At 43.8% G+C, this 14,326-nt stretch overlaps 1 pseudogene; it reads right to left on the reverse strand.

Annotated features, from left to right (window-relative positions):
• LOC112222868 overlaps nucleotides 1–14,326 on the reverse strand; it is a 31,752-nt pseudogene that overhangs the window by 12,185 nt on the left and 5,241 nt on the right.

Genomic DNA, 14,326 nt, shown 5'->3' on the forward strand with positions numbered 1-14,326 from the left:
AAATAAGAAAGACAGTAACCCAGAAACTCAACCAGCGTGTTGGCCGTAACTGGGCCAATGACAAAGGGAGATGAGAGAGAGAAAGGGAGAGACAGGCACTGGTGACTAGGAGGAGGGTATGGTTCTTTATCTAGAAAGGAAGGGGGGGAAAGAGAGCACGCAACCGTTGTGGCAGTTCAGGCAGACTGAATTCAGGGTTTTCCAGAAATCTAACTAGTCCAATTTATCTGAAATAGAGACGAAGCAATGGCAATTTAACACTTCAAAAATAATACTGACACACCATGGTTGTAGTCATGGGGTGTAAACTCACAGCAAACCTATAATCCATGCAAATCCAAAACACACCAAGCGTGACCAGAGTTAAAGGAGTTAAAGAGCAATGCCACCACTTTCAGCCTGGTTTTTATAATCTCCAGCACAATAACAGGGTCAACATGTGAAGGCAGCACATTTAAGTTATTCAAAATGTTCATAGAAACACGCTGTTTTCACATATGTAGACACCGGTTTGGTGCTGGAGATGGATGTTAAAAAGTGGTGGAATTGCCCTTTAAGTGTATTACAGTAGAACCCCGGGATACTCAAACTTGTAATTGAATTAGACTGAAAGAAATCGCCCAACATACACACGAGCTGCAACCCAATAGTTCCAAATGGAATCCCTGAGCTAGACTAGTCAAAGGCATAGTCAAAGGCATTGATATCCATAAAAAGATAACTTGTGTCCACATTTACATGTGGATAAGTAGGCCTGTGAGCCATATCTACATAAAGTATCAGTGTTCGTGCCTTGTGTTGTGCTGTTGCCAAGGTGACAGCTCACATCCGTTACATTGCAGAAGCGGGTGAAGGGGAAAGCTCAAGGTCTGAGGAAACGTTCTACCACTGCAGATTTACTTGTATCTACAATGTGCCGATCCCTAGTCAGAATAAAATGGAATGTGTGCATGGGTGTAGATGCATGGAAGTGTGTACATGGTAGGCTATGCCTCAATACATTTTCCAGCACAAACAGCCAAAGGCTACCAGAGCACATTCCACTACAATAGTTCCCTAGCAACTCAACTTGATCCATCCTCTTATGACAGTCTGCATACGGTTACTGAATCATACTGTTATTAACACACGATAGCACACTCCAGTTCAACCCACACCACAACAGGCATCTAAATTAGTATTTACATGGAGGTCATGTCATTGAGGGCATGGTCCAACTCCTCACTAATGGCTTTGTACTTCAATTTCTGTGCATAGAGCTCATCTGTGGGCGCACAGAGGGGAGAGGAGAAAGGGACGAGGAGAGATGTACACCAAGGGGGGATGGAGAGCAAGACAAAGCCAGAGGGCACAAGCAGGAGAGTACAGTTTATAACTGTACTGTGAACTGCAACAATATGGCGAGTGAAAGTCCTACCTTCAAGATCATCAATGGTCTTTTCCAGTTTGGCCACTGATCTCTCAGCAAACTCAGCACGGGTTTCAGCCTATGGGAAAGTAACACAAGTTCATTAAACCCCCCCACCACAGCAATACATCACAGCATCAGTCATCCATTCAGAGCTCCATGATAGACGTTTCCGGGGAATCTCACCTCTTTGAGTTTGTCGGTCAGGATCTTGATCTCCTCCTCGTACTTGTCCTCTTTCTGGGAGTACTGTAGGGGACAAAATGGGAGGAAGAAAGAAAAGCCAATCAGAGAATCACATGTTGGGAACACTAGGGAGTCCTCAGGCTTATTCAGGACAGCACAACAGAGCGTTCACATAGAACAGCCAGGATTCTTGTGTCATGTAGTAGAAAGAGTCAAATCAACGCTGCACATTAGTGGAGCCAGAGCGACAAGAAAATGACAAAGCTTAAAACAATAATTCAAATGTGTTATCAGAGGTAGCCAGTAGGCTTAACTAGGACTTACAACAGCACTCATTTTAACTGTCTCTCCCTAACATGTTTCCACCTCTTTATTTAACTAGGCAAGTAAGTTAAGAACTATTTCTTATTTACAATTACAGCCTACCCTGGCCAAACCTAACGATGCCAGGCCAATTGTGCACCGCCCTATGGGACTCAGAATCACAGATGGTTGTGATACAGCCTGGAATCGAACCAGGGTCTGTAGTGACGCCTCTAGCACTGAGATGCAGTGCCTTTGACCACTGCGCCATTTGGAAGCCTCTAGCAGATGTGTGCTATGCAATATATATATATTTCTTTTTAAATAAGAGGGTGGGAAGGGGCGACATCTGTGACTAATGAGAAACAGATACTGACCTGCAAAGAAACCCCCTGGGAAGTGAGTTGGCCTACAATTAGGAGAAACTGATACTTATTATTCCTCATCTCGAGTACTCAGTCTGGTCAAAAGCCTTTAAAATGTGGCTGCTGTGCGAGTTTGATTGAAACTCCACCAGACAGAAGGGGTAACCCAGACATGTCACGGGGCTATCCGTTGAGAATGTTCTCACCACAAAATATGGTGGCGAGGGGAAGTCCAGTCACAGGTAGTGAGGATGGAACTAGGTGAAGCTGGGCTGACATTTCGGTCCCCAAATCTAGAATCTGTTAAAGACAGTACACTAAGTTTGACTGATACTTTGCCAAAGTTATTTTTAAATTGCATTGTTTAGGAGTGCAAGGTCGAATTTGTGCATACACGCACTTCAGCGAAGGCGTTCCCTATTGGAAATATGCTTCAACGCACCAATAGGAACTCGCTAGCTCGTGCTTGGCCTACCTCCTTGCTCGTTCTACCCACTATGCTTAATTTGCTCCCACTGTAAACGACACAGATTAACTATCTTGGGTTAGTTATAAATATCTTCACTACCACCTTTGTGCGGACTGAGCTGCAACAGTGCAGTGGGAAGGCATGGGCTCATCAAGCTTTTGAGAGAATGAGGGAGAGGTGTGTAGACTGAGTGTGACTCAACATGCATGGGGAGTTGAGAGAAAAACGGTCCATTAGTGCAGCTTCAATGTAGCTAGATTTTGGGTGGGAGAAGAATGAAAACAAAACCGGCTTCTCTTGTCGGACGACATCATTGGCAGACACTCGTTTGGCAATGGGAGTTTGCTGAAAAGGTCTCTTTCTCTGAGCTGCAGAGCACTGGTGTAGTGCAGTACAGTATCATCACCCTGGGGGGGATTTACGGGAGAAGGGGGTATGCATTCTTGCAGCTGCAAAGTCAGGGTGTGGCCTCTAATCTAGAAGTGTTTAAGGATTACGCCACAGCAGACAACCACCATGCAGACTCCCTCACTGCCCTGAAACACCTTAGTTAGAACTAGAGGTCGACCGATTAATTAAGGCCGATTAAGTTTCATAACAATCGGAAATCTGTATTTTTGGGCGGCATTTTTTTTTTTACACCTTTATTTAACTAGGCAAGTCAGTTAAGAACACATTTTCAATGACGGCCTAGGAACAGTGGGTTAACTGCCTCGTTAGGGGCAGAAAAACAGATTTTCACCGTGTCAGCTCGGGGGATCCAATCTTGCAACCTTAACTATTCCAACGCAACTGACGACGTGCCTCTCTCATTGCACTCCACTTGGACTGCCTGTTACGCAAATGCAGTAAGCAAAGCTAAGTTGCTAGCTAGCATTAAACTTATCTTATAAAAAACAATTAATCATAATCACTAGTTAACTGCACATTGTTGATGATATTACGAGATATTATCTAGCATATCCTGTGTTGCATATGATCTGACTGAGCATACAAGTATCTGACTGAGTGGTGGTAGGCAGAAGCAGGCGCGTAAACATTAATTCAAACAGCACTTCAGTGCGTTTTGCCAGCAGCTCTTCGTTGTGCGTCAAGCATTGTGCTGTTTATGACTTCAAGCCTATCAACTCCCGAGATGAGGCTGGTGTGACTGAAGTGAAATGGCTGGCTAGTTAGTGCGTACTAATAGCGTTTCAAACTTCACTCGCTCTGAGCCTTGGGGTGGATGTTTCCCTTGCTCTGCATGGGTAACGCTGCTTTGATGTGGTGGCTGTTGTCGATGTGTTGCTGGTTTAAGCCCAGGGAGGAGCGAGGAGAGGAACGGAAGCTATACTGTTATACTGGCAACACTAAAATGCCTAGAAGAACATCCAATAGTCAAAGGTTAATGAAATACAATTGGTATAGAGGGAAATAGTCCTATAATAACTACAACCTAAAACTTCTTAACGGGGAATATTGAAGACTCATGTTAAAAAGGAACCACCAGCTTTCATATGTTCTCATGTTCTGAGCAAGGAACTGAAACATTAGCTTTCTTACATAGCACATATTGCACTTTTACTTTCTTCTCCAACACTTTTGTTTTTGCATTATTTAAACCAAATTGATCATGTTTCATTATCTACTTGAGGCGAAATGGATTTTATTGATGTATTATATTAAGTTAAAATAAGTGTTCATTCAGTATTGTTGTAATTGTCATTATTACAAATATATATATATATTTTTTAATATATCGGCCGATTAACAGTATTGGCTTTTTTGGGCCTCCAATAATCGGTATCGGTTTTGAAAAATCATAATCGGTCGACCTCTAGTTAGAACCAGTCCTGGGCCTCTTCAGATGAGAGGAGTGAGTTTTCAGGATGGAGGAAAGAGTCCCTGGTGAGCTGGTTTTGATGCCTGCTTGTATGTACTTCTTCGTTCCACCTTTTAAATGGCAACAGGAGAGAACATCTGTGTGTCTAAAACATGGGGCTGGAATTTCCTCAGGGTTGGCAAGCCTTCTAGAGCCATTAGAGTACTTGTCTCTCTACATTCCAGACAATCTAATGTCTAACTTCGTTGTTGCCTGGGAATTTGTGATGCTGGCAGTTTTATTGGTCAGTTCATCCAAACAGAGTTCAGCTTATGTTACAGATCACATGGTTACATGAGCAGGAACCAAACCAAGTTCTGGGGGATGTCTGAAACTAAACTGACTTTGAGGCTGTGGGCGGGACGCAAACCCAGACACCGTTACAAGGCAAACAGGTCTGCCTCTACTTTGATAAATTAAGTAAGTTGATTACATATGACATTTTGGACTAAAGTCAAGCATTATGTAGCATATACCAGTACACATGCTTTCAAAAACGTTACAGAATACTAAGTTTATCCCTTCTTAAATGGACACCAAACACTTCAAATTCAGGTTATGCACAACATCCAGGGTTATGTAATCATATTGTAGTTAAAGAAATTCACCAGCAACTCATTTCAGATCAATAAGGCTTTGGAGGGTTTTAGGTGGTCAATGAACCTGTAGTTGTCTCCAGGACTGGCCTGGGTGCAGTTACATTCAGTTCAAAAAGCATGCAGGGTTTCCCCTCCCTCCCTCCTACCTTCTCAGCTTGGGCTTCCAGGGACTTTAAGTTATTGCTGACATTTTTCAGCTCCTCCTCCAACTCGGCACATTTGCTGCAGTATTTAGTTTTTTTTGCAGTTCATTTGGGGTTTTGGCAGGGTTTGGGAATAGGGGGATGAGGAAGAGGGAGTGAGGGAAATGAGGACAAAGGTGAGGGGCAAGGAAAAGACATGTAACAATGAACAGGGAATTAGAGGGTGGGGGTAGAGACAACAGACGGAGAGATTTACAAAGAAAAACAAGGAGAGAAAGGCATGGACTTTAACCTCGGAATGGGACCCAGACCACGGCCATTCTGCTACAAACTAAATAATCTCAACAATACAAAACAGACTTATAAAAATCCCTGATAAACCAAAGGAAAATGTTTGTGGTCAAATACTCTTACTAAACATGGATTATGGAGCGCCTGTAGATCGGGTCAATTCATGCGGATGGTATGCAGAGCGTTTGAGAGAGAAGAAGTGAAAAGGAGCACACACGAGAAGGGGAAAGGATCGCGGAGGCAGCAGCTATACAATTACAGCAGTCAGTCGTGCAGCCAGATAAACGTAGGACTTTATGTTAGCGAGGGTAGGAGGACTGCAAATCCCTGTGTGCATTCCTGGTCCACATAAACCAGGTTCAGAGGGTTGTGTTTATGGACGCCTATAATGAAGACCCCAGTCAGACCCGTTGAGGGTCCCCATAAGGCACCATTGTGTCCTGTAGTTGGTAAGAACAGGGAGAAAGGGGGGTGGTACCTTGTCCTCAGAGGCCTGCAGGCTCTTCAGTGACTGGTCGAAACCCCTCAGCTGCTCCTCCAACCTCCGGGCGTTGCTGTTAATGAGTGACACGGAAGCGCATGCAGAAAAAAGAGAAGGACCGAGAAAGACAAGATAGAGGGGAAAGAGAAAATGGTAACCGACATGTCGGTATGGTAAACCCAGGACACATACAACAGGCACATACATATGGGGAGAGGGGGAGAACAGATTGGATATTGTCATGGTACTGTTAGGGCATTCCCATTTTTACACTAATGATAGCGTGCTAGTCCGAGTTAGTGCTAGCAGACATTTGAATATATATTTCCTATTAAAGCTATACTACAGGTAATTGCAAAAGTAACAGTATCATTCGGTTGCATAGTAAAGACAGCTCCAGTTTAACGTTTAGTAACAAATCTTCAAAACACGTAAAAGTTTTTTTTTTAAAGTGACATAAGTGGGTGTGCAGTTCCTACTGTGACGAGAGCGAATGCGTCGTGCAGTCAGGCAAAGACGTGTTGAGGCCAGTTAAGTAACGCCATGCAAAAGGTGTGGCTGAAACACATTGTGGCTTTAAACTTACTTCTGCAGTGTAAGAGTGATGGAACCAGTGGGTGTTTTTATGTGTTCTGCTACCAGCTTAAGCAGATGCAGTGTAAGACTGTAGTGAAGAGGTACAGGGAGATTGATTAAGTACGTGAGAAAGCGACTCACCCCTCGGCCAGCTCCGCCCTCTCCTCTGTACGCTCCAGATCACCCTCAATGATCACCAGCTTACGAGCCACCTGTAGGGATAGAAAGGCAGAGAGCAAAGGAAGTGAAACATTTGATAAGAGCAAGAGAATGAGAGAACGAAAGTAGTGATGCACGGTCCAAGACTTCTTCAGAAGCCACACCAGAGCCTTGTTCTACATGTGTGACCGTGTGTTTGTTGGGGGGGGGGGGCTCTGATCAGCTCACCTCCTCATACTTGCGGTCGGCCTCCTCAGCGATGTGCTTGGCCTCCTTCAGCTGGATCTCCTGCATCTCCATCTTCTCCTCATCCTTGGAAGCCCTATTCTCAATCACCTTCATACCCCTAAGGTAGAGTGGGCAAGGAATGAGTGTCAAAAAAGTATTTTGGCCTTAATTACCATATTACACAGTGTACTGCAGGCCTTAGCTTTGGGCACAGGAAATACTGAAGGAGAAAAACAGGTGAGCACATCTCTCTGTATAGTCTGGTGGCAAACTACCTCCACAGCTCTCTTCTGCTGATATGTGGTGTCAGGACCCTATAATGCAGGCCAGATCAGAGGGGCACTGATACAAAGATGTCAGGGGGCAGTGTGTATGTGAGAAAGTATCCTAGCATATGTAGACAAACCTAGCATATATAGACAAATTATCCACAGGGTACACCCTCAAATAGGCTAATTCCAGCTCACACCCATCAATGACCTTGTCCCACAACAGGAAGTGGCGTGACCCGGTGAAGACTGAGAACACCGCCCAACCTCCACCCCTTCAAAACACCACACACACACACACACCTCTCGCTCTCATCTGCAGCTTTCTCTGCCTCCTCCAGTTTCTGCAGAGCAGTGGCCAGTCTCTCCTGGGCCCTGTCCAACTCCTCCTCAACCAGCTGGATACGCCTGTTCAGAGAGGCCACCTCAGCCTCAGCCTGGATGTGGACAGAGAGGTTATTATTGTACACCATAAGCTCACAAATGCCATTTGAGACACCTCTTCCAAAACAGACAACACATCATGACATACCGGTACCTTTAAATGATAAGGACATATTTCACACCACCTCAGCCTTTGATATAGAGAAGGATTACAGATGTGGCCTACAATCACATAACACTGGTAGTGTGAGAGTTACTATGACATAACAACCGGCAGTTATACTCAGACACACACAGGCCTGTTAAAGGATACACCTCTCCCGCAGCCTGGATGTGTGGGTGAGAGAGAGAAAGCAGCACTCTCGACAGAACTGGAACAGAGCTGGGAAAGTGTGTGCTCGCGGAGTCTTTGTAATGGACACCAACCAGTCACATTTCATCACCATAAGAGTTGGATACACTAAACGCACACAGCAAATCTGACTGATGTGCTGGTGTATGGGTTAGACATGCCAGTGGTCTCCATGGCCATGAATGGCACTAAATTAGGCACACCAGCCTAGATGACTGTGCTGCCTACCCTAGGTGGGTCGGGTATGGAAAAACAAGGGAGAGAGAGAAAATGCACTGAGACGGATAAGGGAAAGGTTAAAGCATGGAGTGAATAAATGTTTTAGTGCCTTGTAGAGAGTAGCCTGGCTGTTCTCACTCTCCATGCCTTGGAACAGAGGAATAATGCGGTGTCAGAGAAATAGCACGTGGAAGACAAAGAGCAGTGAGAGAAGGATAGAAGGCTTACTAAGCCTTCGATAGCCACAACCAGATGGCCAGATCAGAAGATGGACCAGAAGGAGGCCAACACTGACATAGCTCAGTATATACTGTGAAGCACATTGAGGATTAGGACTGTCTGTTACTTGTAGTACCTCCATGTTCAGTTGCTAAATTGTATGCATGTACCATCTAGTAAATCTGGATGAGACAAATCATAAATGGGTAAAGCGTTTGACTGACTATAGAGCTGGGCACCATGATGCTGCTGCCACTATGTTTACAAATACTGGCCAGGAGACGCTAGCATGACGGCCATGGAATCATGTCTGCAAAGAGTATCAGAACCATTTAGGTTGAAACCACGAGCTCTCCCCTATGGCTTTGGGTACGACCATCTGTCAGATGAACACCATGTAAATATAAAGCTGCAATATTGAGACAAACCACCAAACTGAAAACAGAAGGGGAGCATTAAGCACAGCACCTTTTAGATGTAGATGTATACGGCAACCCTTAACTACCCCTACTACACACACAACAACCACAGGCAACCTGCTGTGGCTGCATGAAAGAACGACTTCGGAGCACAGTCGAACCGGTTGCCATGGCACTGGCATGCAAGTGTTTGACAGCCTTCACGAGAAATGGGCCTCTCGCCAACGTAGGCCAGCACCATAGAGATAAGCAAATTGGCACCCCCTCACACCCTGAAATAGCTTTCTGTCACCAAAGACAAGAGTGCTATTAGTTAGCTTCTTCCGGTCTGGCCAAGCACATTCTGGAGGTGGTATTTTGCAGCCATGGTTCCTAGATTATTGGAAGTGAGGAGCATGCGTATGCACCTTCAAATTCATCTATGGAGAACGCTGTAGCGCAGAGACATTTCAGCTCTAGACTTGAGAATGAGCCGTCTAGGTTAGCTTGGTGGTGTTTAGTGTTTGTACACCTTATGACCAAGATGCAACATGATCCGAGTCTTCGGAGTAGCGCATGTAGAAGAATAGGAGCATTTCTGAATACGGTTGACTTCCAGAAGGCTGAGTCAGACAGGTGGAATGATACAACAACTCCTCCAGACTAGGCCTGATGATTTATTCTGTGGGAGAAGGGCCAAACATTCATTGTCAGGTTGTCTTCCTCTAGGTAAGACACACACGCGACTCATAACCAACATCTTTTTTTAGTCATCAGTTGTCATTTCCTCTGACAGCAGTGGCAGAAAAAGCCCCACCACAATCAGTTGGCAACCACACTTCCTGTGCACCATAATAGAATGACTCCACAGGAGCCTCACGCTCTGTCTCACCCGCTTTCAACGCGGGCCTCTGTGCTAGAGTATAACTGTAGACCAAGAGACGCTCTCATTGAAAAATGACTCCACTGTTTAGGCCATTTATTTCAGTCAATTGCTCTGGAATAGCCGTTTATATCCAATCAGTTACTGTGTTGCATTTGTTTTGCTCCAAACAGTAACACTTGTGTACCTCCTTGAAAAAGACACCGAGCACATAGTGAAAGCATGAGCGTCTTGTAGGAGTTTTATCATGGGATGAAAGGAGAAAACAGACATGCTTGTATCATCTGCGTGTGACCAAATTAACCATAGAATTACAACTGGGGCCTGGGCCAAAGTAATGCGCCATAAAACCGCAATACATGTTGCACTGTGTGGCAACCCAGGCGCTTACATCACTAGCTACTAGTGAGCTTAGAGAGGAGGAATTTGGCAAGTTGAGGGCCAAGCCTAGGAGGCAAACGTTTGAAATTCCAGTGAACAGGGAAATACAGGGACAACTGAAATACAAACTCTTTAAAGCATTTGACCAACATTCATCTTGGAAATAGCATTGCACAAGTAAAACATCCATTCAATGAAAGACTAAGACCTTTGGGAACAATTATTCTTCAGATAATTGGAAATGCAGGACATCCATAGAGATGGATCAAGGACCCATCTTTGGCTCTGTGCCATGCTGCATCTGCGACAGCATGGGCTGCGCCATAGACGGGTTGGTTGTTTTAACAGAGTTGCCAACTATCCCGTATTAGCCGGGATGTCCCTTATATTGGGCTAAATTGCTTTGTCCCATACGGGACCTCCCTTGTCCCATATATTCATCCAATCACAGTATAGCGTAAACACGCCAAACCCCGCTAAGTAATTTATGTTGTTGTTCAGTCAGTTTGGCATATCAAGGAAATATGGATAACCCTGCAATAAAAAAAAATTGCCACTACAACAAACGGGAAGCAAAAAAAAAAAAGTGGGTTAAGCCCGTCAGTGGTGACTCGAAAGCTTTCTGTACTTTATGCCGTCGGGAATTCTCAATTGGCCATGGAGGGGAGAATGACCTAACTCAGCATGCATCCACAGAAATGCACAAGGCGGCCACACTTGCTAAAAGGTGCTAGCAATATCGGTGCATTCTTCGTGGCGTCTAATGCAGAAAAAGACCAAAAAAATCTCAGCAAGTGAAGCCTTGCATGTGTACCATACGGTTAAACACAGACTCAGCTACAACAGCACCGGCGGTCTTGTTAAGCTTAACAGTGTTTTGTTTCATGACTCAAATGTTTTGAAAATGCACTTGGGAAGAACAAAAGCTGAGATTATTACAATGAATGTTTTAAGACCAAAGACTGTGCAGGATATTTTGGATGATCTGTCCCCAACCAAAAGGTGAGCCAGTGTATTTCTCAGTGATGCCTCAAACAAGAGAAATAGAAAAATGTTTCCAGTGTGCGTGAGAATCTGATGGAGTGCAGTGCAAGTTACTTGACTTCTATGAAGACAGTGATGAAACTGCAAATGGCTTACATCAAGCTCTGATGAACTGTCTGGAAAAGCATGAACTGAATATTAGACATCACAGCCTACGCAAAAGACAATGCCAATGTCAACTTGAGGAAGTCCAAAATGAAGATGATTCAGCAGAAACAGGACAGCTTTTTTGAATACCAGACCAAGCAGCTGATGGGACAAACAATTGTCAGCACCAAGGTCCAAGCAGCAAAAGGACTTTGTGAAGTTCTATGACACTGTCATTACATACATTGACAAGTGGTTTGATTTCTCACCAGAAAAAGTAATGGTGAAACTGAAACCGATCTGCTTCTATGAGGAACTCTCCTTCACTGACTTGGAGCGTGGTGGTTGCCCTCAAAATGACAGTCAGTATGGACCAACTATGAAGAGTTTTGTGAAAGCTGGGAGGAAATACACATTTATCCTCAGTGTGCCAAGCTCAAATGCCTTTGTAGAGCAGACTTTCTCTCTGATGACCATTAAAATAGTCAGACTCAAGAAACAGATGCTGCACAGACCTGATCAAAAATTAACTTCAAATATCTGTGAACTGTGACTTGTCATGTAAGGACTTCTCTGTCTGTGCAAAAAGACAGCTTTAATCAGTCAAGAGCATCAAAATATCCATGGAAAAATGCAGACTTGGTGAGTGACTCATGCCCCTCTTCCGCATTTGAAATGTTATTTCTTGCTGTAAGGTCCAAATTGTGATTTCTTTGATAATTTATTTTGAGGTTTAGTCACAAAAGTTTACATAACGATACAGTTTTAGTAAAGCTATAGACTAAATTGAGTAATTTATTTTTGCCTTTCCAATTGAATAAGAACATAGACTATATTCATTCACACAACACCATACCCACACCGCCGTGGCACCGTGCACTGGCACGCCACCTTTCGTCCCTTAATTGGTAGTGTGAAAGGTTGCAACCCTAGCTTACTAACAAAATTATAAATAAGAATTTGTTCTTAAAAAAAACTAAGGCAAGTCAGTTATGCATCTATTGAAACCAAATCCACTGTCACTTTTCTTCTTGTCTTTAAAAAAAATAGAAAGCTAATAGTGGAGGTTTACCGCCACCTGTAGTGCTGGAGTCCTGAACCAAATATTGTCTCATTCATTTATTGTGGCCTCTAGATGGCTGTTATAGCTTAAATCCATTTACAAGCCATAAGACCCAATTTGAATACAATGGGCTGATCATGAGCTGATTTCTCCCAACCCATAGGAAACCCCACCCGGTTGACTACCTTAAAAATGACAATGGCCATGCTAAAACTGGTTATATCCAGGATGAGTCTACTCTATGAAGACGCCCAATTCCAGCTAGCTGATTTAGCAGGAATTTGTCACATGTCTTTCACCTCCAATGAGGCTATTGGATTGAGCCAGCTGAAGAAACCCGACAAAAATAGGTGCTAACGGTAGCTATCCAGCCAACTGGCTAGGGGGTTCAGTTCAAACGATACTGTAAAGTTGCCATAGCATCACAAATGAATGAATCTAGCTACCTAGCTCAAACCTGTACCTAGCAACTGGATTATTCAAGGCCTAACGTTGGCAGACGCCGGAAGGTTATGTCAACGTTACCTGTTCCCTTGACCGCTTCTCCTCTTCAACCTGTCTTTGCAAAGTCTCAGCTCTTTCCTCGGCTTCATCCGCCTGTTGCTGCAAAACTTTAATTTTTCGCTTCACTGCTTCGATGCTATTGGCCATTTTCTGACGTTGATTTTGTTTGCTAGCTAACTTGCAACGATTGAAAACGCGTTTCTATTAACTAGGTCGTGCAGGATGCTAACGTTAGTCGTTCCAGTTGGATTAGTTGCAAGCTGGCAAACGTCGTTCCCGATGCGATGTTTTCACGAACAGACAAACCAACGCCCCGCCAACGAGTCCAAACTGGAAATTAGAACAGAGCTTTGTTTCTTTCAAATCTAACGTTACTCAACACTGTAGGAAGTCAGCTTATAGTCTAAATTAATTCTTACCGGCAGACAAATGTAATGTGCATAAAAACTTAACTCTCACGTAGTTCGATTGATAACTATACCGAATTACTCAATTAGACTAGCCTAAAAACTGTAAACCAAAGTTTCCACCTCGATGTGTCGATGGACAGACAGCGTCGTTAGCTAGCTAGCGGCTAAAATAAATGCTATAGGTTCGAAAGGCAGTTCCAACAAGGTGAATACAAGTAGGATTTTCCTTTTAAGCTAAATGTATGGACGGTGGTTCCAGTTGTCTATTGAAAATGAATACTGAAATTCCTAATAATTTGGAGAAAAGCTGTGCAAAGAAGACGGTGTTCACTCTCTCTCCCTCCACTGCTCAGTTGCCTCGTTCTCTTCCTTATTTCAGCAGACAGCACGCTTCCGGTCTACTCCGCCCTGTCAAAGGGGAACTGACGCCTTATATATTCCCGCCACCGGATAATTTTGATTTTAACCAAATGATAATGCAATAAAGTTCTCCAACGCAAAGACAATGAAACAGTAAACCAATAAATTGTTATATTTAGAGCTAGCTAGTAGCTCAACCTGGTCTCAGAATATTTCGTATTATTATGTACGTAAATCTGAGACACGCAATTTAGTATGAAATCAAATCAAATGTTATTAGTCACATGCGCCGAATACAACCTTAAGTAAAAATGCAGTTTAAAAAATATGGATAAGATCATGAAATAAAAGTAACAAGTAATTAAAGGGCAGCAGTAAAATAACAATAGCGAGACTATATACAGGGGGTACCAGTACAGAGTCAATGTGCGGGGGCACCGGTTAGTTGAGGTAATATGTACATGTAGGTAGAGTTATTAAAGTGTCTATGCATAGATGTAAACAACAGAGTAGCAGAGGTGTAAAAGAGGGGAGGGGGGCAATGCAAATAGTCTGGGTAGCCATTTGATTAGATGTTCAGGAGTCTTATGGCTTGGTGGTATAGAAGCTGTTTAGAAGCCGCTTGAACCTAGATTTGGCGCTCCGGTATCACTTGCCGTGCGGAAGCAGGGAGAACAGTCTATG

Source organism: Oncorhynchus tshawytscha, linkage group LG23 (assembly GCF_018296145.1).
Source record: "Oncorhynchus tshawytscha isolate Ot180627B linkage group LG23, Otsh_v2.0, whole genome shotgun sequence".
Lineage (NCBI taxonomy): Eukaryota > Metazoa > Chordata > Actinopteri > Salmoniformes > Salmonidae > Oncorhynchus > Oncorhynchus tshawytscha.